We start from the raw sequence: 26,970 nt of genomic DNA on the forward strand, positions 1-26,970 counted from the left end.
GATCCCTCTCCTATCTTCCTCCTTCCACCTGTGGTTGAATTTGCGAAGCATCCTGTCTGCTCCTTCGTATCTGAGTGTGGTCTGTGGCTCTGCGTGCCCCCGGGTACATGTGCGGTGGCAGTGGCAGAGGGCTTTCGCCAGGTTTCCGACTCGTCCCTGGCCTGTGGCCAGGCAGGCGCAGCGCTCTGCCATAGACTCGGGGCGCGGTGGTGGAAGCTGGGCGGGGGTAGGGTGCCCTGGGGCTGGTGTTGGGCGGGCCCCTCAGCGGCTCCTCCCCCGCGCCCGCCTCCGCGTGCTCCCGCCACCCCCGCGGCCTCCGCCACCGCACCAAGCCGCCTGGCAGCCGCCGCCAAACTTTCCCCGGAGCCGGCGCGGGTGAGTCGGAGCGGCGGCGCGGGCAGGGGCGGGAACCGGGTGGCGGGCGAGGATGCGCTCAGACCAGGCTCTGAGCTCCTCGCCCCCGCAGGGCGGCGGGGATACCCCGCAGGTAGCCGCACGAGGTGGGCGCGCCGGTACCTTGGCGACGGGGGCGACCTGGGTAGGATTGCAGAGCTGTGGCTACTGCGCCCGGACGCACAAACACCTGTGGCTTCCAACGGCTTGGTCCAGGCGCGCCGGTCCTCGTGGGCTTCGCGACTCCTGGGCCGGAGGGCTGCCTCTGGGGCTCCTCGAGCTTCCTGGGGGGGGTCTGACTTTGATGCAAACGGTGAACCCAGCCTCAGGGTGGAGGTGCGATCTCCGTGCCAAGCTCCGGGTATCCACTATCTTTCAAATCCTCCTGAATTCCCAGGACCCAGGTACTAATATACCCACTCTACAGAGGAGGAAACTGAGGCTAGGGGAGGGAAAGTTGTGCCGCAGAGAAGAGCCTTGAGCCTAAATTGGATGAATCCAAGCTACTTAGGTAGGTGGAACCCAAACCAGGTGTCTGGGTATGAGAAGCATCAGAACCTGCACTCCCTTCTTTCCCAGCTGGCTGTACCATCTTCTGGCTGTACCAGAAGGGATCCTTTGGGGAGAAAAGGGTGGATGCTGTGGCCAGGATGTGGATTATGGTGGCAGAGGTCCGTGGGGGGGGGGGCTCCTCTTTCGGGGAAGGGTTGGGGGATACCAAATTCTGGGATTTACGCCGCGTTGTTCTGGAAGCAGAGCACAGCGGTTCTCTACAGAAGCCACCTTTTGAGGCGCTTGCTAGCCCGGGGATGCTCCAGGCAGGGTCATTGTCCTCCGACAGGGGGCTCCCACCGCAGACCAAGTGGAACTGAGAGAACCGGCAGTATCCGGCTAGAAGATACCCGGGGCTGGGGTACTTGGAGAGCACATTCCGTTCTTGGGGGAATGTTGGGGTGGGGGGGCGGGGAGAGGGAGGGCCGGAACCTGAGCGTAGGTGAAGTGTGTCACTGGATCACGAAGAGGGCAGGTGGGGCTCTGAAGGGAGGACTTGAATGCCCCCCTCTTGGCTTTGTTCCTGGGACCCACCAGCAGCCCAGCCCTTGGAAACAGAGGAAGAGCCCACTGGAGATGGTTATGGATTAACATAGTTTATCCAGCAGCCTTGCAAGGCACCAGTACTGAGCAAGAGGTGGAGACTCAGAGAGGTTGAATAGATTGCCTAGAGTTGGCCAACTGGTCGGTGGTGGAGTGGGGATTGATTGGGTACCAGGCTTGCCTGTATCTTGGACTATCAGTGAAGCTCAGGTGGCAGATGGAACCTCACTCAGGTCCTTCTGTGCTGTGGCTGACGGCAGTGGAGATAAACAATAGAGGGTGCTAGGCAACAGGGTCCACAGCACCCCTGCTTCTGCCTCCTGTAGGTCTCTTTGGGTGGGTTGCTGCCACTGAGTTCCTTCTTACAGGAATCCCTGCTCACCCCGCGTTGATATCCTGCTGTGACCCGGGGCTAGATGGACCTTCAGTCCATGGCCACCTCGCTACCCGCAGAACGTTGTGCCTGGTGGAGGACAGGGTTTGTCTGATGCCGTTTTCAAATATGACAAAGACCTGAAAAACCAGCAGGTAGCTAGGTACCACCCATCTATAATATCAGAGCTTGTACAGAGGCCAGAGCTGCCTGCCGAGGTCCCCATCACCCCCCAACCTCCCAGAACACAATCTAGACAATCAAGGCTTGAAGGGGGTCCCCGGCCTTGATTTGAGTGTGGTAGACGGTGTTTATATGTGGATTTCTCCCCTTGCACACTTTCCCTTCTAAAGCCAAGGAGTGCCTGGTAGAAGCCCAGGGGCTCTTCCTCAGTAGCAAGGCATGGCAGAGAGGTTGTAGGTGCATTTCTGGGCCCAATCACCTGCTGTCTCTTATGCGCCGTCACAAGCTGCTCCACCTGTTTCTGTCTCCCCATGTTTCGAATGGAAGTGTTCGTGGTTCCTTCGTCCCTGGGCTGGTGAGAGCATTCGACTGTGTTCACATTGACAGGGCGCTGCAAAGGTACCTTGTAATTCACCAGAGTACCATGTAAGTGCAGCTGTTGTCACTGCCACCGGGACAGCCTCAGCACAGCAAACCTGTGCACTCCTGGCCGCTGCCAGACATGTGCTGCTTTGGTTTTATTTTGTGATGCTGGGAATCTAGCCCAGAGCCTTGTTCATGTTACGCGAACATTCGATCACTGAGCTACATCTCCAGACCCAAGGACCGCCCCCACCCCACTTTCTCACCTGTAAAGTGGGGCAGATTCAAAAGTCTTCCTGCAGCCCCCCATCTTACCAGGTGGAAGACTCCTCACTCAGCCAGCTCTGCATCAGGTCCTAGGGAAGCCCCAGGCACTGCCACTATTGTCACGGCTACCCTGGCCTGACTCCTTCACCTTGCAGCCTGAACTTTATGCTTTTGTGTGTGTGGATCCGGAGCAGTTTTCAAGCAGATGTTTTCTAAAAGGAAGTAGCCAGGCTGGGAGGGACTGTGGAGCTGGAGGACAGAAGAAGGTGTTTCCTGTCTCTCAGCCTGGATTTGAACCCTGTGGTCATTGCCTGGGTTCCCCATGGAGAGGCAAGAGTCTCTTGACGATTTCAGGGTTAGAGGGCATGCGTGAGGTCTGTTTCACAAGATCTTTCCGCAGCTGTCCCAACAGAGGACACCAACCATTGCCTCTGAGCATGTGCAGCTGGCCGTGGCGATGCTGCGTGCCTTCAGAGGTCTGCAGCCTCCCTCCCGGGGAAGCACACGTGAGGTTGAAGCCCATTTCCATTCCTTAGAACTGAATGGCCATGGACTCGAGTATCCTCATCTGTGAAATGGCCATGAATCTTCCCTGTGTCTGGGATTAACTCTGAGATAGACAGGCAAAAGAAAAGAAAGGAAAGGAAAGAAGAGCCAGCTGAGTGTATAAATGGCAAAGAATTACATGCAATTGTAAATAATTCTCATTAGCATTCAGACTGGGCGTTAGCTGTAATTGCTCCTGATCCAAGACGCTTTATCTGAAAGCTGTACCTGGCAGAGGATCATTCAAGCCTCAGTCACCCGCTGCCCTCTCCTTTCACAGTGACGCGGAGCATTGCTGAATCTCGGGATGTAATTATAACAAAGTGTCTGCATCTTATAAGTGACTCACTTCTGCCATTAATGGTAGCAGAAGACTCAGCTACACTCTATCAGGGAACAATGCTGCTGATGCTGCCCAGGGAGGGGGTGGGAGGATGCCTCACCTCTTTTATGCACTCATCAACCCCATGGTAATTCTCTGCTGATCCTGCAGGAGGATCACAGGGACTAAAGCTGACAGCTCTCACTTGGCCTGGTGGCTTGCTCACATGGTGAGGGGCCATTGCACCTTGTTGCTGTTAGATGGATGTGTGTTAGCAACCATGGTGCCATTAAAAAGGAGGGAGTGGAAGGGGGAGATGAAAGCAGTTCCGGGGATGAGTTGAAAACGTAGCCGCTGGCGTCCGGTGGAGCTGAGTTTGGATGTGGGTTCTGCCAGTTTGTTAGTGAGCTCTGGGTGGGTTCCCAACTAGAGAACGACTCTTGTAGAGCAGGGACTTGGTCTTGTGAAGTACCCCCATTACATGAGGGGTACGATGGCTGCCTAGTGGAGAATTGAACCTTGCCTTTCTCATCTGTAGAATGGAGCCAGATAGGACAACACCTTCCCTAGGATTTGCTATGAGAACTAATTGAAGAAATGTTATTACCGGAGTAAGGACTCTGTGATGCCTTTGATGACAAATGGATGGACAGAAGGGAGGAAGTATTGTCCAGGTTAGGAGACAGACTATTAGTCTCTTACCCCAAGGCTACAAAAAAGCAATAGTACGAGCCAGAAGAGGGTCCTGTATTTAGTCAGCACTACAAGAGTGTTTTCACATTCATTTGCTCCTGACCCAGAGGCAGGAATCCCTGTCCTTGCTTTACAGGTGAGGAAACCGAGGTTGATGGAATAGTGCAAATGCTTGTAGCTCTTTCTACAGACAAGATCAATACACACCAAAGCCCGAGCTGAGAAGCAGTATGAAAAGGAACCGCTGGTCCTTCTGTGCTGTGGCTGGAGATAAACAATAGAGGGTGCTAGGCAACAGAGCTCACAGCACCCCTGCTTCTGCCCCCAGTGGCTCTCTTTGGGTGGGTTGCTAACATTGAGTTACTTCTTACAGGAGTTCCGGCTCATCCCGTGTTGATATTCTGCTGTGACTCAGGGCTTGCTGGACCTTCCATCCCAAGCTCCCAGCTCCCCTCAGAGCATTGCCCCTGGTGGAAGAGTGTTACTCTCTATTGCCCTCTAGAGGGTGGAAGGGGTAGTGTTGAGACTTCCATGAACATTGTATCTCTTTTCAATGCAGGGTTTTTATGACTACTTTTAACAGCCCATAGTGTGAATTCTTAACTTTCTCTTGATGACTCAGTACATCTTTTGTTAGCTATACTCCTTGATAGTTTGAGGCTGTTGCATCTGTTGGACATTTATATATTTTTTTTAAATATTTAGCTATTTATTATGTATACAATAGTCTATCTGTATGTATGTCTGCAGGCCAAAAGAGGGCACCAGACCTTATAACAGATGGTTGTGAGCCACCATGTGGTTGCTGGGAATTAAACTCAGGACCTTTGGAAGAGCAGGCAATGCTCTTAACCACTGAGCCATCTCTCCAGCCCAACATTTATATATTTTAAATTAATGTTCTGTTTGTTTCTTGTTAGGGAAATACAATTACATTTTGCAAATTGATTTTGCACCCAGAAATATTTTCCAAACTTCTTACTAATTAAAAACTGCCCTAGTTGATTCTTTAGAAAGCATGGCATATACAATGATAGGAGATACAATGAGCAATTTCATCTCTTTCTTTCTAATTCTCTCTATCCTCCTAAGACTTCAGTATGGTAAATGAAAGTATTCTATGGGCATTGTGCCTCTTGCTGGGGCTGTGTAGGAGCTATTCTAATTTGAAGATTAAATATAGATTGACTCTAGGCTTGTGGTAAATCACTGTGTCAGGTTGAAGAACTCCCTTGCATTCCCAGTGTCTAGTTTTTAGTCATCTTTAGTTATAGATGGAAGTAGGCATTTTACAGATGCTTTTCCTGCATCACTCTGAATGATCACATGATCTTTGCCCCCCTCTCTTGGCCTGATAAACAACCTTGATTTTTGCCTCTTTGGCAGAAGCCCACTCTGCGTCACCCTGCAGCATCTCTGCTGATGATCTTTTAACATAGGATTGTGATGTGAGTTTCCAGGGAAATTCCTGGTGGCTTACTTATTCAAGCAAGTATTTATCAGACTTTGGGTGGTTTAACCTTTTTCTGGGCTGGAAGCAGTTGCTGAAGCAGGATGCTGTTCTTCATGGGGTGCTTGCTGGAGCTCACCAGTGGGGAAGAAAGCCAAGCTGGAGGTCACGGGTGAGACACACAAGTGGAGGGTGGGGAAGAAAGCTAGCTCAGCCAAGGCTGCCAGGAACTTTCCAGCACTGGGAGACTCCGGCCGTGGAGGACAGAAATGCCCGAGACTGCCAGCTATCAATCCCGAGCGACATGGGGAGAGCCAGCCATGCACATGGCATGAGAGGTCTGCCAACCCAGGACCCCAGAAGGGGGAGATTCAGCCCCAAGTGAAGCCCAATGCGTGTAGGCTGCAGTTGAGTCTCCTCCCGAGCCTACCGCAGCTTCAGGCTGTGTGCTGGTGATTCATCATTCCCCCGCGGCCAGAGACTGAGGAACTTGACTTCCTCCCGCACCCATCCTCTTCTAGGGGGTGGCAGGGACTCTCTCCAGCATGTTTTACAGGACCCCCCCCCCCCCGTGACCCAGTACTGTGTCTGCTCCTGACCTCCCTCCCACACCCTCCTCCACTCCTCTGGGTAGCCACATAGGGCTGAGATTCTCAGCTGGAATCTTCTCTTGGTCTTCTTTGCTGGATGTGCCAGGTCCTGTACTAATTTGGATCCTCTTTCTTAGTCACTGTAACAACACTATGGGTGGTACTTCCTACTTCTCCCAGATGAGGAAAAGCAAGACTTCTAGTTGATTATCTCCAAAGGTTTCGTTTTTCACAGTAAAACGATTTGCTTTTTACCTATTTAAGCAAGTTTTCTTTAGGCTCCCCTTTCCGTTTACTGAATCCACCTTCCTTCCTTATTGCTTCTCTCTGTTGCTTCATGTGTCAGAACTGGATCCCTTTGTGGAGACAGGGCCGCAAATAGAAGCTGCACAGCTCCAGAGGCCACGCTAGCATCGGCCACACTGGACACTGGCTGGAGGCTTCTGTCTGGGCTGTGGTGTTGTATGTTTGTCCCGCTGGCTTGAGGAGTCAGCAGAGGCAGGAAACAAGGTGTCTGCAAAGAGCTTGACCAAGGGGAGCTTGACCAAAAAATGGTTGCCTCAGGGATCAGGGAGAGAAAAGAGCATTTTTTTTTGTCCTACCTGAAAACAGGGGTGATAAGGGTGTTGTTTATCGAGGAGCAAGCACACATAGCACAGAGCCTGAGCATGCAGTCACACTCAGCCTCCCTTAGAGGCAAGGTAGGGAAGGAGTCAGGCAAGAAACACCTATTATAGTCTCTGCAGCCAGTGGCTACTGTTGGCTGGGAAGAGGCAGACAGGTGGACGAGCAGACAGCAAGTTCGTCTTCTGAGGTCCATGCAGGCAGAGAGGAGATATGGAGGAGTGGGGACCGAGCTGCACATTTGAGGGCTATTTGTGTAATGTGTATTTTATAGCTACCAAATGTATTTTATAGCTACCAAATGTCTACCCAGATGTATTTTATAGCTATCAAATGTATTTTAAGCTGCCAGATGCCTGCCTTTCTAGGCAATTTCATTCAGCTGGGCTTCTTGCATTTGTCACCGGCTTTGCTCTGTTCTTGAAGAGGCTCTCTGGTCCTCGTTAGGTAAATGCACACTGTTGTCCTTTGCCCTGAGCTCATGTGAAGAACAGAGCCATGCCCTGGCTCCAAGGCTTTGAATGGGACCTGTCCCCAGGGGTCTCACTCACTGTGGTTTTTGTGGTCCCAGGGACCTTTCTCTGGGTAACTAGGCTCCAGCCTCCCTGGAGGGCTGCAGACAGCCCTGCTCTTTCTAGTGTTTCCCAAGGCTCTCTGTATGAATCTGGGGGAAGGATGATCCTGCATTTAAATCAGGCCATTCCCATCTCTCCCTGAAAACAAGAACATTTGAGGCAGAAAGGGCCAAAGAGACTGTCGTATACACAGACTCAGCTGTACAGTGCTACTTGCCAATCCAGCCAAGGGTCAGGGCTGGGGACATAGGGCTCTGTGTTGGTCCCATCACCTTCCTGATGGTGTTCTGGTAAAATGCCCTGGCTTGTCTGTGTCTTGTGCCCTCCCTGTATAACGGGCTGTGTGACAGTACAGTCTCAGGCCATATGATACTTTGGGCAAAGATAGACGGCAGTGTCTCATAGATTACAGTGTCACCACAGGAGGTGACGGTTGTGTGTGTTACTGCTGTCAGACTTTCCAGCGGGATAGACGTGACGACGATAGACTGCAAGGCCTCGGTTCATGTGCTTATGCCTTAAGCTTTAGCAAAGAGTTTACAAAGTAAAATAATAATGATGATGATAAGGGGGCCCAGGTACCATAGCTCACGCCTGCTGCACCGGCACTAGGAACTGAAGGTGGTAGAGTCAGGAGTTCGTGGTCATCACTGGCTACATAGTGAGTGTGAGGCTAGCCTGGGAGACAAGAGGCCCTGCCTCAAAAACAAACAGACAAAACCCAACCACCTCCACCACCAGTTAAACACACACACACACACACACACACACACACACACAAACACACACACATGGCTAGAGAAATGGCTCAGGGGTTAAGAGCATTAGCTGCTCTTGCAGAAGACCTGGGTTCAGTCCCTAGCACCCACATGGTGGCTCACTACCACCTGTAATTCCAGTTCCACAGGACCTGATGCCCTTTTCTGACCTCCAGGGTACACACATACATGGTACACAACCCTACACATCAAATAAATATGTTAAACATTATAACCAGTCTTAGAGACTTCCTGTATAGTTTTCTTGGAGTCTGTGTCAGTGACGAGGCCTTTCCCTAGATAGACTTTACAGCTGATGACACAAAGTAGCCACTGCCCTATAGGATCCTCCCACTGTAAGAGCAGGAATAGGGGACGTCTTTTTATCCTGTTTCACATATTTTGACTGCTCCTTTTCTATATCTGGATACTTTTTGATTCATTCATTCATTCATTTATGATGCATTTTTCTCCTTAAAAAAAAGTTTTTTGAGTTTTGCAATTTTACGTGTCTGTCTGTCCATGTGTGCAGTACTAGAGGAGGCCAGAAGAGGTCATCGAATCCCTTGGGACTGGAGTTGCTGAAGGTTGTCAGCCGCCATGTGGGTGTTGAGAATTGAACCCAGGTGCCCTGCAAGAGCAACCAATGCTTTTCACTGCTGAGCCATCTTTCCAGTTCCTCTTTATGATTTTTTTTAAAGCTAGAGCTCACTCCATAGCCCAGGATGATCTGGAACTTGCTCTGTAGCTCAGGCTCCTCCCGCCCTGCCTTAGCTCTCCAAGTGCTAGGGTTCCAGATGCGCAGCCACCAGCCACATCAGCTTAGACATGTCCAGATGTGAATACTTAGAGTTGTGTCCCTGTCACCGGTGGTATTTGGAACACTCCGGGCTGTGCTGATTTGTCGCCAGGGGCAACAGTTCGTGCCATACAGCCTGGGTTGCTGCAGCCTCTGCCACTCTGGTGTACTCGTGCAGCAATGGAACCGCCTTCCCACGAGTGTCTCATGAAGAATTCTGTCACATCCCTGTCGCTCAGTGACGCCCAGCAATTTACTGCCAGGATCGTTTATGAGTATCAAATGAGTCATGGAGCTCGAGAGAATTGATGTTTGAAAAGCATCTACAACAGGGGCATAAGTATATTCAATAAGCCGATTAATAAACAGCTGCATGGGACACCCCCTCCCCTCCCACAGGAAGTCAGCCCTCATTGTGTTGGGCTTTTAATTTGTAGAGGCATGGTCCTGTCCCCGAATGTCAGAAAAAAACGGCATTAGTGTTATCTGTGGGGAAGCAGCTCAGAGACCGTGAGCTGCTGGGGAGAATCCTGGTAACTGCTGCTGAGACTTCCCTAGAAGAAGGTTCTAGGGAGTCATGCTGGAGCCTAAGGGAGTGTGGGTTTGTGGTCATCGGTGGGGTTTCTGAGTCTTATCCTGGACATGTTTTGACTGCATGTATGCCTGTGCATGGTGGTGCCCACTGAGACCAAACAGAAAGCGTCAAATCCCCTGGAAATGGATGGTTGTGGGCCTGTATGGGTGCTGGGAAGCCTCTGGAAGGGCAGTAAGTGCTTTTAACCACTGAGACACCTCTCTAGGCTCCCTCCAATCTTTAGCTTGCAAGGAAGCATTTTAATCTCCTTGGCCCCAGTTTCCTCATCTGGAAAAGGGGCACAACAGTGGTACTCATCTGACAGTATTATTGAGTGCTTAGTGTCCCAGGTCCTACAAAGGCCTGCACTTTCCCATCCCCAAGTCCCCAGCTGTCCCCAGGGAGGCTTGCTCTGCCTCCCTGCCCCTGCCCCCACGATCTGACCATTCTCTTTTTGATTGTCTGAACAACCCCCAGCAACCTATAGGATGGGAACATATCTTCTGACATCCCTTCATCTGTAGTGACCTTATTAGCATCCGGCACCTAGTAGGTGCACAAAACCTACCTAATGCAAGCTGAAAGGTAACAGGTGGCTGCACAGCCCACCACAGTGTCTCTGCTTAATGTCGGGCTGGCACTAGGCCACTCAGACTGTGGAGCTGAATGGCCAGTAGTAGGAAACCCTGGACAGAGCCAAGCTGTCTTCACTCTTGCTTCGGGAGCTCAATAAATATTTGTTGGTAATTTATCGATTGATTCTCACAGCGCCTGGCACCGGGCTTGACTGTGGCCCTCCATTAGCAAGTCAGGAACACGAGATAGAGATAGATGGTGTTTCCTCCCGTGGTTTCTCCTGTAGGGGGCTGGGTGAATAGTAGGCTTTGCCCAGCCACAGCTCTGTCCAACTGAATGAAGATAAAAAGGCCAGGCAGCTGGAGAACAAAATGTCACTGTGATTGCCAATCAGCATGGCTCGAGAGTGAGTGTGGCTTGAAGGCAGAGCTGGCTGGGCTCCTGCCCAGGTGCAGTGGTGCTGAGTATAGCCAGGCGGTCCCTCTTTCCTCGGGGAGAGTCTAGCAGCCTGGAGGCTGCCCACCAGGCTAGCTCTGGCTGGATCTGTTTGCACAATTCCTTTTAGAACTGTGTGTGTGTGTGTGTGTGTGTGTGTGTGTGTGTGTTTGTGCATATGTCCAGTTCTGTGGAAAGAGGTAGAAAAGACAGTTAAGATTAGCTAGGGCAGGGAGGCATGGCAGTTGAGGTGTCAGGTACTGGCTTATTATCTGTGTAAGCAGAGGAGGAGCAAAGAGACAGGATCACTGGCCTTTTGGGGCTCCCACCCCATTGACAGGCAAGGAGCCAAGCTCTGGGCTCTGAACAGTAGGGCCTTCCCTTCCTGAGGTCATCCTGTTTGCCCATCCACTCTGGGAAGGGAGCATTGAGGCTGAAGGCCCTGGCTGACATACCTGAGCAACCAGCAGACTCTGGAAAACTGTTGTGGAGGGCCAGGCAAGGGGAGACTGGTGTGGAGAGAGGGAAGCCAGGCAGCTCTTAGGAAGCAGTGCGAGAGCGCTGGGCAGGTGGCATGGTTGTCGCCTGCTGTCATTGTTGGAGGCGGCGCTGAAGCTGTGTTCGCGACTAGCTCAGACTAGCTCCCTGTGCAGACTCAGTCCTGGGGTTTTGATTTTGCACCTGGGGTAGAAGAGACACTCTCCTCATGGGTGGAGCCTCTGCGGGGAATTCCGAGTTCTGCAGGCACAGTGCTGTTTGCCCACTTGGGGGAGCTAGGAGTGGTTCTCTCTCTCTCTCTCTCTCTCTCTCTCTCTCTCTCTCTCTCTCTCTCTCTCTCTCTCTCTCTCTCTCTGCTGGAGCATATGCGGGAGTGTGCTTAGTGAGTGCAGTCTGCAGGGCTTCCATGGGTTGGACAAATGGACTTGGGCCCCTGAGGTATGGTAGCTATCCAGAGACATCCTTCCTGCACTTCCATCCCCATAGGTGACGGGTGGCAGCATCCCTCTGATTGCCAAGCCTGTTCCCTCCACCCTCCCTGCCCCATCTTTAGCATAGACCTCCTTGTCTCTTCACAGGACCCCTGATACCTGCCCCACTGCCTCCCAAAGCCCACTGTTATTACCTGAATATTCCAGGGTAGAGTCTGGCCATGTCACCTCCTGTTCCAAACCCAGGATTGACGTCTAAGGCCATTATAAGGAATGAGCCCTTGACTGAACCAAGAGAGGCATCTGTGATGGATGCGCTGGCAGGTGATGAGAGTCAATGTCAGAATCACATGGGCATCATGCACAGTGTCCCGGTTAGTTTTGTCAGTCTGACATACGCTAGGGTCATCCAGGAAGGGGGACTGCCAATGTACATGAGTTTGCTGTAAGCAAGCCTGTGGAGGCATTTTCTTAATTGATTGATATGGGAGAGCCCAGCCCAATGTGGGTGGTGCCATCCTGGCTGGGTGGTCCTGGGTGTTTGAGAAAGCAGGCTGAACAAGCCTCGGGAAGCGAGCCAGCAAACAGCATTCCTTCGTGGCGTCTGTTCCAGTTCCTGTGTCCAGGTTCCCATCCTGAGTTCACGCCCTGGTTCCCTCAGTGATGGATTATAAGCTGTAAACTGAAATAAGCTCTCTCCTCCCTAAGTAGCTTATGGTGGCAGTGTTTTATCACAGAAATAGAAACTTAATAAAAACAGAAATCATAGACAACAGAGTACCCTGGTCACAGCGTGGCTTGGGCCCACTCTGACCAGGCCGTTTGATAGTTGCGCACAGGAGAAAGTGCTTAACCCATCTACTCAGTGCCCTCACCTGTGGAACAAGAAAGAGTCTACACCTCATGGCGCTGGATGGGTGGTAGGCACTCTGCTGTCTACACTGCCAGCATGGGCTGGGGACAAGGAGCACTTGTGTTGGCTCTGATCCAGCCACGTGACACCTAGACACAGCTGCTTTCTCCTGCTTTTTAGCTGTAGGACTCAGGGTATGTGTGTGTGTGTGTCCTCTTCCAGGAAGCCCACCCTGATCACTCCCAACCTGGGTCAGGGTCTTCTCTGGCCTCACAGCAGCCCTGAACCTGTATCTGCCACACACATTATTTCTTACTGTCGCCATGTGTCTCCCTAGGGTATGAGCCACCTGAGGATGCAGGGCTGTGACCGGCCCCTTGTTATATGTTTGGCATCCATCACAGTGCAGGGAAGATAGTAATAGTTAGGAGGTTGTTTAAGAAGTGGATGAATGAGTGAATGGGAGAAGGTGAACAGGACTTTGAAACATGAGACTTCCTTGAGTAGTCCGAGGAGATGGGCCATTCCAGGTGGACGGGGCAGAGCACTAGGGTTGAGGGGTTGGAAGGGTGCACCCCATCAAGAGTGTATGTTAAGGTGCCCCTCAGAGGGTGACTTGGGAACTTAGCAGGAAGTAATGAAGGGAAACAAGATGGGACAGGCTGGGGCGCTTTGTGTAGTGAAAGGAGTGTGGCCGTGATGGGGTGGGCATAGTGGAGGGAAGGAGGGGCTGAGGAGGAGTCCTCCACGTCTGTCTGACCCCATGGATCTGCTGAACGCCTCTGTCACATCATGGATTGTTTATGAGTTGACAGGAGTAACTGACTCCTTCTAGGGCCAGGCTGTAGTGTTTCAGAAGTGAAAGCCGGAGGTCCAGTTGTGTGGTTGATTTTTGCCAAAAAGAAAAAAAATCTTTGTGTGCACAGAGATGCACTGTCCATGTCTCCCTTTTAACTTCCTCACCACGGAGGGTTGCAGGCATAGGATGTAGGCTGCAGGCGTAGCGTGTACCGTGCATGCTGATGCGGTGTCCCAGCGACTGTCCCTCAGTTCTGCAGGGGTGAAAATTATATAGCGTCCTCCTCAGGTGAACTTTCCCCCAACTTGCTTCCTCTGTGGAGGCCTTGGCTGGAGTAGTCAGATGCCAATACAGGCCTTTTGATGGGAGACTTCCCTCTGAATCCTGCTTGTCTGAAAGCAATAGGAAAGACAGTGCGTGGGCCAGCAGCTGAGGCTCACAGAGCTTGGACAAGGGTTGGAGGTTGTTTATCGGTATCACGAATTCTGCACACTGAGGACCCTGAACAGCCATGGCCTGTGGTCCTGATAGGTGATAAAGTAGACGAGTAACGAGGACACAGGGAGGGGACAGTGCGAGCGGAGACTCAGAGACTGAGTGACTCACTCTGCAGTGCACAGCTAACGAGGAGCCAGGCTAGAGTTTGAACTGGGATCTCCTGGCCCTCTGATGCCACATGCCTGGTGGAGCGTGGGAATGGCCACGTTTAGCCCAGTCCTTACAGGTGGGAAGTCAGGCCTCTTCTATCCATCTAACTCTTTCCTAATGATGAAAAGTGGGTGCTTGCAGGAGCTGCGTGTGCATCTCCCATCCCTTGAGCTCCAGCCTGGATACTTGATTCTGGGGGAGCCTGATGTTGCTTGTTTCCTGATACTTTCGTTAGAGGCAGGTAGGAGAAAAAAAGGCTGCACAGACCAAGTAAAAGCAAATACTGAGCATTGGGTAGAAGTGCAGCCTTGGAGTGAGTGGCAGACGCAGAAAGACACAGGCTTTGGACTGACACTGGGCTGGCTTGTTCTGTTGGTGTCAAGAGCTAAGGGTGACCACAGTGGCCAGTCCCATGCTTTTCTGTGACTGGTTTGGGGAGAAAGTCCCGCAGAAGAGAGCACTTTTGCTGAATGCGCGCTGTCCTTTTTATCTCAGATAACAGAGCTGTGCGTCGGGCTCTGAATGCCACTCTGAGAACACTTGTTTTCAAGTTGAGCATCTCCACATCCATGCTTCCTGGGGTAATTGCCCTCATCAGTCTCGCCAGCATCACCTGACCCAAGGCTGGGTGATAATGGCGTGTGCTAAGCATCTCCTGGGAGTTGGGCATGATGCTAGGCATTTGAGTGTCTGTGCTCTGAGCAACTCTGTGAGGTTGGGATTGCTGTTATCACATCTGTGGGATGAGCTGGAAGAGTTGCAGCGTCAGGACGTGTCACATCAAAGGTTTGCGTGTTAAGTCTTGGTCCCTGCCCTTGCTGCTTTGGGAGTCGCAGAACCTTTGGGAGTTGGAACCTGATGAGAGGATGTTAGGCCATCAGGGGACATGAAGAGACAGTGGATGTGCTCTTGAAGAGAGAGACAGTAGCACCCCAAGCCCTTCCTCTCTATCTGCTGCTTCCTGGCTGCTATGAGGTGAACAGACAGTGACTTTGAAGTGACAGTTTGTGTTCCTGTCATGATGTACAGTGTCAACACAGGTCCAAAGCGGCAGGGCCAAATGACCATGGACTAAAGCCTCTGTGAGCCAAAATATCCCTTGTTCACTTTAAGTTGATTGTCCCTGCTGTTTTGCCATGGTCACGGAAAGCTAACTGACACAGAGAGTAAGTTCTCCAGGGCATATCCTCTTTTGGTGGCAATGCTAACCCTGTAGCCCAGGTCTCCTGACTTCTAAGGCCACTCTTGCACTTTTTCTCCCAGGTGTGCCAAGTAAAGTTTGGAGTTCAAAACATAGGCTGTGTGAGGCTATCCTGGGTACCGTTTACTTGCTTGCCTGGACCATAGCCAGCTCTCTCCTGCTGGGGCTGGTCTCCATCCTTAGCTCCATGCTTCCGTTGCCTGCATGGCTTCTCACCTTTCTGCCCACTTATAGCCCATGGTCCCATTTCACTGCATACTTAAACAGTGATATTAAAAGTATTTTTATTGTGATGAAATTGATATAAAGTGGGTGAATGTTGTCAAATGGATCACAGCTGCACTTGCAGCACCCAGGAGGCTACGACAGGAGGATCATGAGTTTGAGGACACCCTGCAGTAGAATAATAATAATAATAATATAACCACTCCCAGCTAAAAAACGATAAATGTTATGGGTGTATGATTTAAATCTCACCCAAACTGCTTAAAACCAACTAAAAGCACAGATGAAGGCTCCTGCCAGGTGTCCCCTGCCATGGCCCTGCAAGACAGGCAGATTCTACTTGGCTGGGGTTGGGAAGAGCCACAAGTATGCATTAGGCTTGGGCAAGTGCTGGTTGCCCAGATGTGGGGACCTGAATAAGATCAAACACAATTTTATCACATGTGGCAGACCCTGTGGGGAACTAAGGATCCATTTACAGGCAGGCAGCCCTTCAAGACCTGTCATCCTGATAGTTTCCCCACACACACACACCCCCGCAGTAAGGGCTTCCCTCTCCAGTGCCAGGGAAGCGACAGCAAGAAGATCATTGACTGTTCAGCTCTCTGCTCCTGTCAGCCTTTCCATCCCTCTGCACCTGCTTGCTGAGTCCCTGCTCTGTCCATCTACTCCTGCTCCGGCCCCTGGGCTCCCTGCAGGAGATGGAAAGGCTCCTGCATCCAGGCCAGATGCTAACTGGCTGTCATTGCTGCTCTGTGACTTCTCTTGCCCCACAGTTCCTGTTGTCCCCTAGCTTCTAGGCTTAGAACTTCTTTAGTTCTAAACCTTGTTGGTCCTTGATATCTTTATCCCCTCTTCTGTTGTCCCATGAGATTTTTTATTTTGGATGCCTGCTGACTGTGATGTCTCTTGGTCATGGTCTGTGGCCCTGGGCTCTGCAGTCCCACAGCTTTGCATCTCTGATCTGGTTTTCCCTCCTGCTTGCCAAGGACAACTTGGGCACACAGTTTATCCCGGCCACACCATATAGAACCAGTGGATGACTGACTGTGACTGGCACTGTCCCCAGTGACTAGGGTGACAGAGCTATGTACTAGGCTGTCTTCCAGAAGAGCCTTGTGACCAACAGGCCTCACTGATTCTTTAGACTTCAGCAGTAGAGACTATTTCAACACCCCTCTCCACTTGGTGTTGGAGACCTTTCTGAGTGATGAAATACAGAACAGATTAGAGAGGTTCTGCCTGCCTAGGGCTTTGTTCCTGGCAGTGTGCATGTGCCTGAAGGGTTTAGGCATAGAGAAGGAGCCCGCAGTTAGTGTACAGTGTAGTACTCAGGAGTGAGCAGTATGAATGCAGGAGGGTCCCTGATGTGAATAGATGTGTGCACTGGGGCTGTGAAGTACATGACAGCAAGGACTTGGGTCCCTGTGCTTAGAACTCTTGCAGAGAGTATCAGAGGAGCCTCTCCCCAGCTCCTACCCAAAGAGCATTTCTCTAGAAAATGTTCAAAAGCAGCAGGCTGAGTATCCTCTAGGGAGTCATTAAGAAAGGTAAGTTCCTATGTCCCACTTAACCTTGCAAGAGGTCAGCAGGTGCCACCAAGGACCCTGGGAGATAATAAAGGGTCAAAGGTCCTCTAAAAGCAGTCCGAGCAAGCTTGGGAAGCCCCTTCCTCATCCTTCAAGTCCAGCTCTACCTGCCTCTCTAGGGTCCTGGGCTGCTTGAAGAGCAGAGTCATCTCCCTGGGGCCAGAAATATGGAGATTGTTGTCAGAATGGCTGATGTGAGGTCCCTTTACCCAGAGAGTGAGAGGTGGGCGTTTGGATTGAGTGTAGCCTGGAGGAGCACTCCTGAAGGAGAATATTCTGGAAAGAGGCCTTAGAAAGACCCTAGGGTGGAGGTAGTTTGGAATGTTCTAGAGAGAGTAAGAAGGCCTAAGTGAGTAAGTAACAGTGACTGGGAGAGAGCAGGCCTGCTGTGGAGGACGTGCCTGGCTGTCGTGATGTGTTGACTTTAGTTCAGATGACGCTGAGAGCCGCTGGGGGACTCTGGGCCACCAGCATCAGGACCAAAGGTGGTGTGAAAAGCATCACTCTCTCTCCATTCGTCTGGAGCCGTGAAGAAAGGAGGCATAGAGTGGCAGAGTGACACTAGTGTTGACGGCCAGGTAGTCAGGTCAGAGACTATCATGTGACCAGAGGCCGTGAGAAGTGGTGGGCTTCTGACATTTTTATAGGCAGAACAGGCCAGCATGGCCGCCTCTCTGAGACACCTGCCCTCTCCTGGTTGGAGCAAGGAGTAGGGTAGGGCACCCATACAGAGGGTGCCCTGCAGGTTAGACCACCCTCCCCCCTGCAGCCTGTGCCTCTATTCCTGTGTGCTATCCCTGCCAGCATTCTGAAGAAGACATCTCGTTGCCAGATGCTGTCATGGAAACGAAGGGATGGGGAAACAGGAGAGGTCCAGAGGAGGGATGGGGATGGGAGAGACGTCATCTCCTTGGTCACCCTGTGGCCCACTCTCCCCAGCTCATTGTATCAGGTGACAGCTCGAGGAACCAAGTTGGGGCGGGCAGATGGAGTTAGGGAGAAGACAAAGGCTGCTGACTGAACTGGGAGAGTAAGGGCCGGGGCAGCCTCCCATGAGGTCAGGCATAGCTTTGCCGTTGACTTTCCAGGACTCAGGCAGACTGGGGCCAGGATGTGACTCATCTGGTGACCCTGGCACATCGGCCATCGCTCCTGTGCTCAGTAAGAGCCACTTCCCTTGAACACCTTCAACATGTCATCGAATCGAAGTTTCTGATCATCCAGTGCCCTCGTCACGGTGTGCGGACAGGAGCTGTGCTGTGCTGTGGCCTGGTCCCCTCAGCCAAGCGTCCTCTGTACCTCGTTCTTTTCTGGCACCTTCTGCTGACAACCAGTGTCTTCCCTTCTCTAGGCCTACTCACTGCCCAGCTATGCCGCTCCTTCCTGTGTGTCAGTTGTTTACTTAGGAAGTCAGCTTTGAGCTTTGTATCCCCAAAACTCAGCAGAAGAACACCTGGGCTTTCAGGCCCCCAGGGCCATGTTGGAACCTTGAGCTGTGTGGGCAGAATGACTTCTCTGAGCTTCTGTTTTCTGATGTGTTCAAGGGGTTGGTTCTTGCAGCAGCCCTGGTAGGACTGGGTAGGTTTGCCTAGACCAGCCCTGTGTTACTGCCACCCACTGTATGTTGTTATTTTCCTCATTAATGAGACAAAAACTCCTGACGAAAGCCATTTAAGGAAGGCAGGTATGTTTTGGCTCATGGTTCGGAGGGTACGGTCCACCATTGTGGGAAAGTGCCGCAGCAGGAGTATGGGGTGGCTGGTCACATCCTGTCTTCAGTCAGTGTCGTGTTCAGGGCTTGTCTAGATTAAGTTGGCCTTTGGGTATGCTTGAGGGATTTTTCTTTTTTAAGATTAAAAAAAGTATTTATTTATTTAGTGTGTGTTACATGTGCATACACATGTGTCTGTCTGTCTGTCTGTCCTAGTTAGCCTTAATTCTCACCTTTACACATCCTAGAGTTGTCTGAGAGGAAAGCTTCGATTAAGTGATTGTATAGATCAGATTGGACCGTGGTAAGTTTGTGGGGGAAGGTCTTGATTATTGAACAATGCAGGAGGACCCCGCCCACTGTGGGTAGAAACATCCCTAGACAATTAGTCCTGTGTAAGGAAAGCTTACTCAGCATGAGCCTGAGTGAGCCAGCAAGCACCCCCCCCCACCCCCATGGTTTCTGCTTCCAGTTCCTGCCTTGGGCTTTGACAAGCTGTGGGAGGAGTTAGTTCTCCTCTTCCATGGTCCTCAGGCTTGACTGGAAGTACCTCTGCTCCGAATGTCTCATTAACCCTGAGGGAGTGTCTTAACTGCATTTAATTGACTCACCTGAGAGGTGAGTGGCACTATTACTATTTCAGGGCTAGGTCCTGGACCGGATGAAGAGGTGAAAGGGGCCTGGGCACCAGCTTTTGATGCTCTCTGCTTCCGACTGTGATCCAATGTGGCTGCTGCTGCAAGCCCCTGAAGCCTTGACTCCCTGCCATGGTGGTCTGCACTGTTATACCCAGTCCCTGAGGACCTCAAAAGACCACCAGGGAGACTCACCGAACACAAAAGCAAGGTTTATTGTGTGTGTGTGTTACAAGCTGGCAGGGACCTCATCAGCACGGCAGCTAGAGGAGGTACCCCACCCTTCTAGAGAGCACTGTTTAAAGGCAAAACCCAGAAAAGTTACATCAGCGTGGTGTAGGGTGACGGGTTCAATCCTGATCCGCACACGTCTAGGGACTTTTCAGAAATTTTATTATCCAACCTTGCCTGTTGCTTGTCAAGTTTTCTTATCAGCTGACATTCTGCAGTTACCTGTACTTTCTAGATAGCTACCCTGTTACTTTTGCCCCTAATCATTTCTGAGGACTAGAATGTTTTATGGGAAATAGCTTACACAAGATACAAGGTGGAGGCGGAGGACAAAATGGAGGAACTTTGGTTCTTGGATTGGGGACTGAAATAAACCCTTTTCTTCCTTAAGTTACTTTGTCAGGATGTTTTATCATGGCAACAGGGAGTTAAAAAAAAAAAAAAAAAACAAGACAATCAGGAAGCAGAGAGACAAAAGCATGTCTCTCCAGGAAAAAGTTTTACTGGTCCTCCCTCTTTCCCTTTTTGTTCAGACCCAATCTCAGTCCATGGGATGGTGCCACACACATTTCCTCCTCTGCCAGACCTCTCTGGAAACATTCATAGACACTCTCAGAGGAATGTCTCCTAGGCAACTCCACATCCATTCAGTTTAACAGCCAAGATCACCATCACACTAACCTTTCAAAACTCCACAACAGAGGCAGGGGAGGGGGCTCCACCACAGGCTTTGTTTATGAGTTGATCTTTTCTCAGTGAGGTGGAACGAATCTTCCAAATCTAATCCCCCCTTCCTTTGGGGAGATGGTGCCAGCCATATTCTAGGTCCTTTCTAGGCACTAGGGGGACAAAGGGAACAAGTGCAGTTCTGGGCTTGCTGCTTGATGGGACAGACAAATCTAACATGCACCATCTCCATAGTCTCCTCATGTCAAGCTTTGTGTTATGGTCCAGAGGAACGCAGGGCTACAGAGTCTGGGGCTTGTAGCTCAGCCTGAGGAACCTGAGCACACTCCCTGGGGGACTTGGGGTGTCCCAGAAGGTGAGAGGAACACAGTGGCTGGCAGTAGCGGGGTATGTCTAAGACATCAGAAGAAATGAGGCTGTGCTGGAATCAAGGTTGCGGACAGAGAGTGCAGGAGAGCAAACCTAGAGGGACGAGCTGGGACCTGCCACTGCTGAACTCAGAATTAAGGCTGTGCCATCTTCTCTCCTGGTCTAACCTACAATCTCTCCATTGCAGTGAGTTTGGGAGCCACCCGGTTTTATGCATTGGTTAAGGATCCCTTCACAAGGCCTGTGTCTTGAAGGCTTGTTCTGTAAACTATGATGTCTTTAGGAAGTGTCAGAATCTAAGACATAGAGCCTAGGGAGATGTGTAGGCCATTTGGAAGCTATCCCTGGGAGGGGATTGAGGGACCATGGCAACGCTCCATCCTTTCTGCTTTGCTTCCTGGGCAAGGGTGAATGTGTCTATACTGCCATGTGTCCCAGCCTTCAGCATCATCTTAGGCCCAAAGCATCCGTGCCAGCTGCTTCCGATTGGAACTTCAAAGCTATGAGCCCAGATTCCCCTTCCTCTGTGTTGGTGGGTGATGGATTACAGGAATGAGTTGGGAAGAAGAGGGAGAAGCAGGGTCCTGAGATGCCTTTTGTGGCTTCCAGAGAGTCTTCTAGAAGTGACCTGGAGCAGTGTTTCCCGCAGCCATTCTGAGGCTAATGAGTGGAAAGGGGTTCCCTGTTGAATAAAACAGCCTGGAAATATTCCTCTCAGAGTCCCCTGATCTCACTGAGAGTGCAACCTAGCTGGACAGAGCTTGGCTTTGAATCTCAGCTCTACCAGGTGTCATTGGATTGATACATGGTAGTGAAACTTCGACTGACTCTGTCTTCTTGTCTGTAAAATGGGAATAATGGCAGTACTATTGACATAAAGTTATGAGAATTTATGAGACCGTACACAGCAGGAAATGTTCAAGGACAGCTGTCAGGTCGCTGTTTGTTAAATACTTGCTATGGCATTTTTTTATTTTAAAAATTCATTTAGAATACATAAATTATGTTTTATCTCTAAAGGTTCTGAGAAGTGCTATCATAAAACTGTTTTGCTTTACTTGACCATGTTTTTCTGAAATCTCTTTTGATTGTTTCCTGCTGTATAATATGGGGGGCGGTCCTGGGAATTCACGCTCTGATACTCATTTGGGGAGACAATAAAGCTTTGAAACAGTCTGGGGAGGCCATTGTCTTTGGGTCCGGATTCATCCCAAATGGGTGTCGTGTTTCATCCTTGATCCCTTTTCTATGTCCCCTTTTATAGAGACTGTCATTCGAGAAAAACGTCATGATGTAACTATTGCCAGAATTATTAGCTCTGGGGGGTTGAAGGGGAGATTCTGAGTTCTAGTCCAGTCCTGAGGAAACTTCTACAAATCCTTCAATATCCTAGCCCGGTGCTAACTCTTATTTGCAGTTTCACGTCTTACCTAGGCAGAATTGGTTGGCCTTCCTTCTCAGGGCCTCTGGCACAGTCTTGACAGCGCTACATTGAACCAGCCACATGACCACCATCCTGACTGGACCATGAACTCCGCAGGGCAGATGGATGGTGTTATCCTAAGGATCTCAGCCAGCTCTTGATGGAGAACAGATTTTGTTGCCCTCCAGGGACTGCTCATGTCTTAACTGGAGGTCAGGGTGAGGGTCAAGCTCAGAATACCCTGGGCCTTGAGGAGCTATCCTCTGCTCTTGTGACCCCGAGGAATGGAGCACGACCTTGGAGTGTGTCACCCGTGGCAGGAGGTAAGCCCCACTGGAGCTGCCCTCAGCCTAGGCTTGTGTAGGATGGAGAACATCAACTGTGCGACAATGAGCAGAGACACCAAGATGAGAAGAAAAGCCATTTCCATCTCCCCAAAGCCCGCGTCCCGTGAGCCCCAAGTCTGGAGGCTTGTCTGAGCCAGGTGGAGTTCCATGGAAGTTCAGACCCAGGGATGACATGGTCTCCTGTGTTGAGGACTGGGTTGGGCCTTGTGGACAGGACCCTGGCCCATCCAATGGGCTCTCAGGTCAGTGCAGAATCCTGAGAGGCAACCCCACAAGCCCAAAGCCCGAGGATTGACCCAGGGCTTTCCAAGGCCCAATAGTTGTGGATGATTCAGGAAACAATATGGAGTCTAGGGAGCTCCTGGCTTATAGATGCCCTTCTGCCTATTCTTTCCATCTCAGGAGCTATGCCTGGTTCCAGGGCTTTTAGTTATAGTTGTCTGCATGAACCTGGGGGAGGGGGACCATTTACTTAAGCAAAGGCAACCTACCTGTGGCTAAACCACCAGGACTATAGCATGCCCCCCCCCAGCACCCCATTAGCTGCTGGTCAGTTCTGAGGGATTGCGAGGCCTTCATGAACGCAGACCCAACCATCTGAGCTGTTGATGGATTTAGTTTTTTATAGGTCTTAGCACCAATTTTCTTGAGGCCCATCCATTACAGCAGCCACCAGAACAACATTCCTTTATATGATGGAATAATAGTTTATCACCTGGCTATGCCAGTTTTGGACCATTCATCCATCCATCCACTGATGGACATTTGGATCATCCCTACTTGGTCGTCATGGACCGTGCTGCTATGAATGAGTTTTGGTACAAGCCTGTGTTTTTCTATGGAATTTCTGGGGCATTTATGCTTAACATAGCTGATGTTTTCATGGGCCGGCAAGTGTTCCAAAGTGGCTGTGCCATTTTGCAGTTCTGTTTGCACCTTGTGAAGGTTCCATATCTCCACGTGCTCCCCGCTTGCTGCCGTTGGCCACTCTGTGTGGGGCGCTGGTTTGCAATGGTGGCTCGTGATACAGGGCATCGTTTCATGGGCTAAGGGTGATGTACGTATCTTCACTGGAGAAGTGTCCACTCAGATCTTCTGCTCATTCCTTTCTGGGTAGTGTATCCTTTAATGGTTGACATATAAATGTGTCTTCCAGTTTCTATGTTGTGACACCCCCGTTCCCTTGCCTGTACCTTTCTGTGTCCCTTAGAGTGAAGACAGAGTGTGGGAGGGGCCTGACTCAACAGGCAGCTGTCGTCACTGATGGGACATTCTTTAGTTCTCAGACTTTTCAGGTTGGATCAGCTGTCTCATGGCACCTAGTTTGGTCCTCTGCTACCTGCCCATTTCCTAGATGAAGCAGTTTAGGTTGGGGAGGGAAAGTTAGTGACTCCCAGTGTTCAGAAATGGTTCGAAGAGATCTGGAGTAAACTGGCTGTTTGCCTTGGATAGAGGCCTCCCTCTTTGTACCTCATCTGTATCATGTTAAGTTGGGCGTTCATCACATGACCAACCTGATGGAGCCACTCTGCTGCAGACGTAGGTGAAGTGCCACCTTTCCACTTCCTGCTCAGCCCCGCCCCCAGCTAGGTGCTCTTCTCTGCGCTTTGTTCAGATATAGAAACCGGCATGCCAGCTGAAGTTCCTTCCCGAGCTCACGTCTTTGATCTGAGAGACTTCCAGTCCCAGTGCCTGCCATCTGTCTGCTCCACCGCCACTCCCGGTGTCCCAGGACACACCCAGGCTTGAGAACATCCCGAGCCCTTTCCTCTCTCACTCCCTTCCAGTGCTCATCCTTGATCTTCGGTTTGGAATTCTAGTACCTGCAGAGGAAACCTGAGGAAGAGGGAAGGTCTGCCCCCATCTTGAGACACTGTGCCCACCCATCATAAAGCACCTTTGCAAAGTGACAGGGGCAGGGAGGCTGAGTTAACTGAGTCCTGAGTCTGAGGGTCCCTGGGTCTGTGGGAGACGTTATGGAGGTCAATGTGTCTGCACTTATATGATGAGGCTGGGGAGGGCTGGCCTGATCCAAAGCAATCTTCAGGCAGGAGTAGGATACTGGGTAGTGTCTAGAGGTAGCAGGGGTGGGGGCTGCCCCAGCGTGCATGGGAAGGTGCTTCTGACCACTAGTGAACTCAGACCGGGGGCTTCTGATCTTCTGCTCTGCCCAGTGCCTTCCCTGGGAGACTTACCTGGCCCCAGAGTTCCAGATGCACAGGGGGAGGGATTGAGACTAGACCAACCCAAAGGTGTGTGTGTACACGTGTGTTCATACACACGTGCACAATACTCCCTCACCTGACTTGCAAGTCTGGGGACTCTGCTCCCCCTTCTGTGTCCAGCGATAGATATTTCAAAGCTCTTCCGATGAAACCAAGGAGATGCACCCACCCCTGTAGCTCAGAGAGGCCGAGAGACATCAATGGAGCTTGCATTTCCCAGAGCTAGGGCATAAATGCTGCCTACTCTCCAGGGCCTCACAGGACACAGCCATGCTCCTGCCTGGGTGCTGACGAACAGACACTTAACTTCCAGTAGATTGGGATCCAGAGTGCTGGAGTACAGAGATTAGAACACAGAAAACTGGGATGCAGCTCAGTGACAGCAGTTGCCTAGCAGCCAGGCCTGTACCCCACCCCTGCATAAAGATGGTAAGTAAATTAACTGGTTAATCAAGATAAAACCCAATAGTCCTGACCGCAGCCAGTCTCCCACCAGAATCCACCATAACTCACAAGATAATCACTAATATAACAGTAGCAGTTTCACTCAGCGTGCTTTTGACCAGCATTGCTGCAAGTGCTGTATTGCATGCATGAATCCCAGTCTTCACACAGCCTACAAGACAGATACAGTTACTGTCCCCATTGTACGCATGAAGAAATTGAGGCACAGAGAGATTGCCTAGCTTCTTCCAAGCCACACAGCTCAGAAGGAGCCCCAGTTCATCCTGAACACAAGCTGTTGAGTTTTGCTGAATGCCACCCCCTTTTCTTAAACAGGCAGGGGAAGTGCTGCCTCCTGCCTTGCCTGTGTCTGAGGCCAGCTTTCCCCAGATGGGTACACATGGTTCCCAGAACAATAGCCCTTCTCCAGGAAGCTTTCTCTGGTTCTTCAGAGGAGTTGATGGGTTCTTCTCTGCCCACCGCCACACTGGGCACTGCAGACAGTTTGTGTACTGGGACCTTTGGAGCAGTAACAATCTCATCTGCTTCTCTGTCCTTCCTGGCACCTGCTGTGAGCCCGCTGGCTGTGAGACTGGTACCCCAGGAGTGTTCACTGGATGGACACTTAGCTCTGCCCCCCCCCATGCAGTGGACCTGCTAGTCTAGGGTCGGATGTGTTTAGTACCATGTGGCAGGCTGAACCTCTGCCCTAGTCCTGCTGCCCTCTGGGGTTTCCTTCTCTACCCAGCTTCCCTGCAGCTTTCAGGACAGCAGAGCCTGGGTCCTGGCCCCTCCCAAGAAAGACCTAGCCTGATTTTAAGGCTTTTTTTTTTTTTAACCCCAGGGCTCTGAGGTCTAGCAGGGCTTGGGAGAGTCCCACCCTTTCCTTCTCCTGCCATGGGAGATCTGTGCACTTGGGGTGTGGCCACTACAACTTTAGATTTCTTAGGGCTGTCAAGGAGCTGAATAGCTCATTTTCTGCCAAGTGTAGCTGAAGGGGTAGACATCATGTGCCTCAGTATGAGGGAAGGTGGCGGGGCCACCAGCACCCTTAGACATTGGTCACTTCTCATGGCTCCTGCCCAGCATCTCCTGACTAAATGTTTGGAACGTGACAGTATCGCTGCCATTACTGTTTCATAGTTGGAGAAACTGAGGCACTGAGAGACAAGCCGAGTTAGCCGAGCAGTTAGTCTGCAGAAGGCTGGGTCCAGTACAGGGTGGGCTGTGCTGTTCCCTGACTCTGAGGGAAGGAGGAAGGGCTTGGGTTTTACTGCTTGCAAGTGGTGGTTCTCCCTGACCTGGGGGAGCAGGAAGACAACACTCCATCTCTTGTCTGGAATTAGGAGCCCAAGGCCACATTTACAAGGATCTGGTATCCCTGGTGTCACAGGCCATTGTGTAGACAGGGAGGCAGGTGGACTCTGGAAACAAATACACACATAGAAGAGGTGCGCAGCAAGTGAACAGGAGCTATGTCTGGGCTGCCTGACACCGGAAGCTCTTCAGTGAACTAGAGTTTAAACAGGACAGTAAATCCATAGGTCTGCTAAGGCGTGAATTCCCACAGTAACCCGAGAAGAGGAAGCGTTGTGAGGATGTTACCATGGTCACAGGTTCAGATGTTACCTGGGCAGGCTGTTTCCAGGTTCTTGGCCTCTTAGCCAATGAAAATAAGGGCTCGTGTAGATTTACAAAAAAAGGAGAGATGACATTATTCAGAGCCAAGCAATACAGATTAATTATCTCTAATACAGATTAGAGATAAACTGTCATAATTGGCAGGGGCCTGTGAGTGAGGGGACTCACAGGCCCTGGCTATTGTTTAGGGCTTCCTTTGATTGGATGCAAGAGGAGGAGGGGGGCGTGGTGGTGGTGGTTCTATCTCCTCATGATAGATGGGGCTAGGCATTTCTTTTTCTTGCTGTGCATGTCCCTTCCTATGATGCCTCTGAGTGTGATTATGTGCACACCGGCATCAGGTGGTAAATAGAAGGTTCTCCTTAAAAGGTTACTTGAGGACAGAATTTTGCTTTAT

At 51.0% G+C, this 26,970-nt stretch overlaps 1 protein-coding gene across 1 annotated transcript in view; it reads left to right on the plus strand.

The window, feature by feature from the left end:
* Positions 1–287: 287 nt before the first annotated feature.
* The window catches only part of Hrh1 (histamine receptor H1), an 85,689-nt gene continuing 59,006 nt past the window's right edge, over positions 288–26,970 (plus strand). The window contains exon 1 of the mRNA XM_050148693.1: positions 288–375. The gene's annotated coding sequence lies outside the window, so the exon portion shown is untranslated. The remainder of the gene's footprint in view (positions 376–26,970) is intronic.

This window comes from Alexandromys fortis, unplaced genomic scaffold (assembly GCF_014885135.2).
Source record: "Alexandromys fortis isolate MF-2015 unplaced genomic scaffold, M_Fortis_MF-2015_v1.1 scaffold_59, whole genome shotgun sequence".
In the NCBI taxonomy this organism is placed as follows: Eukaryota; Metazoa; Chordata; class Mammalia; order Rodentia; family Cricetidae; genus Alexandromys; species Alexandromys fortis.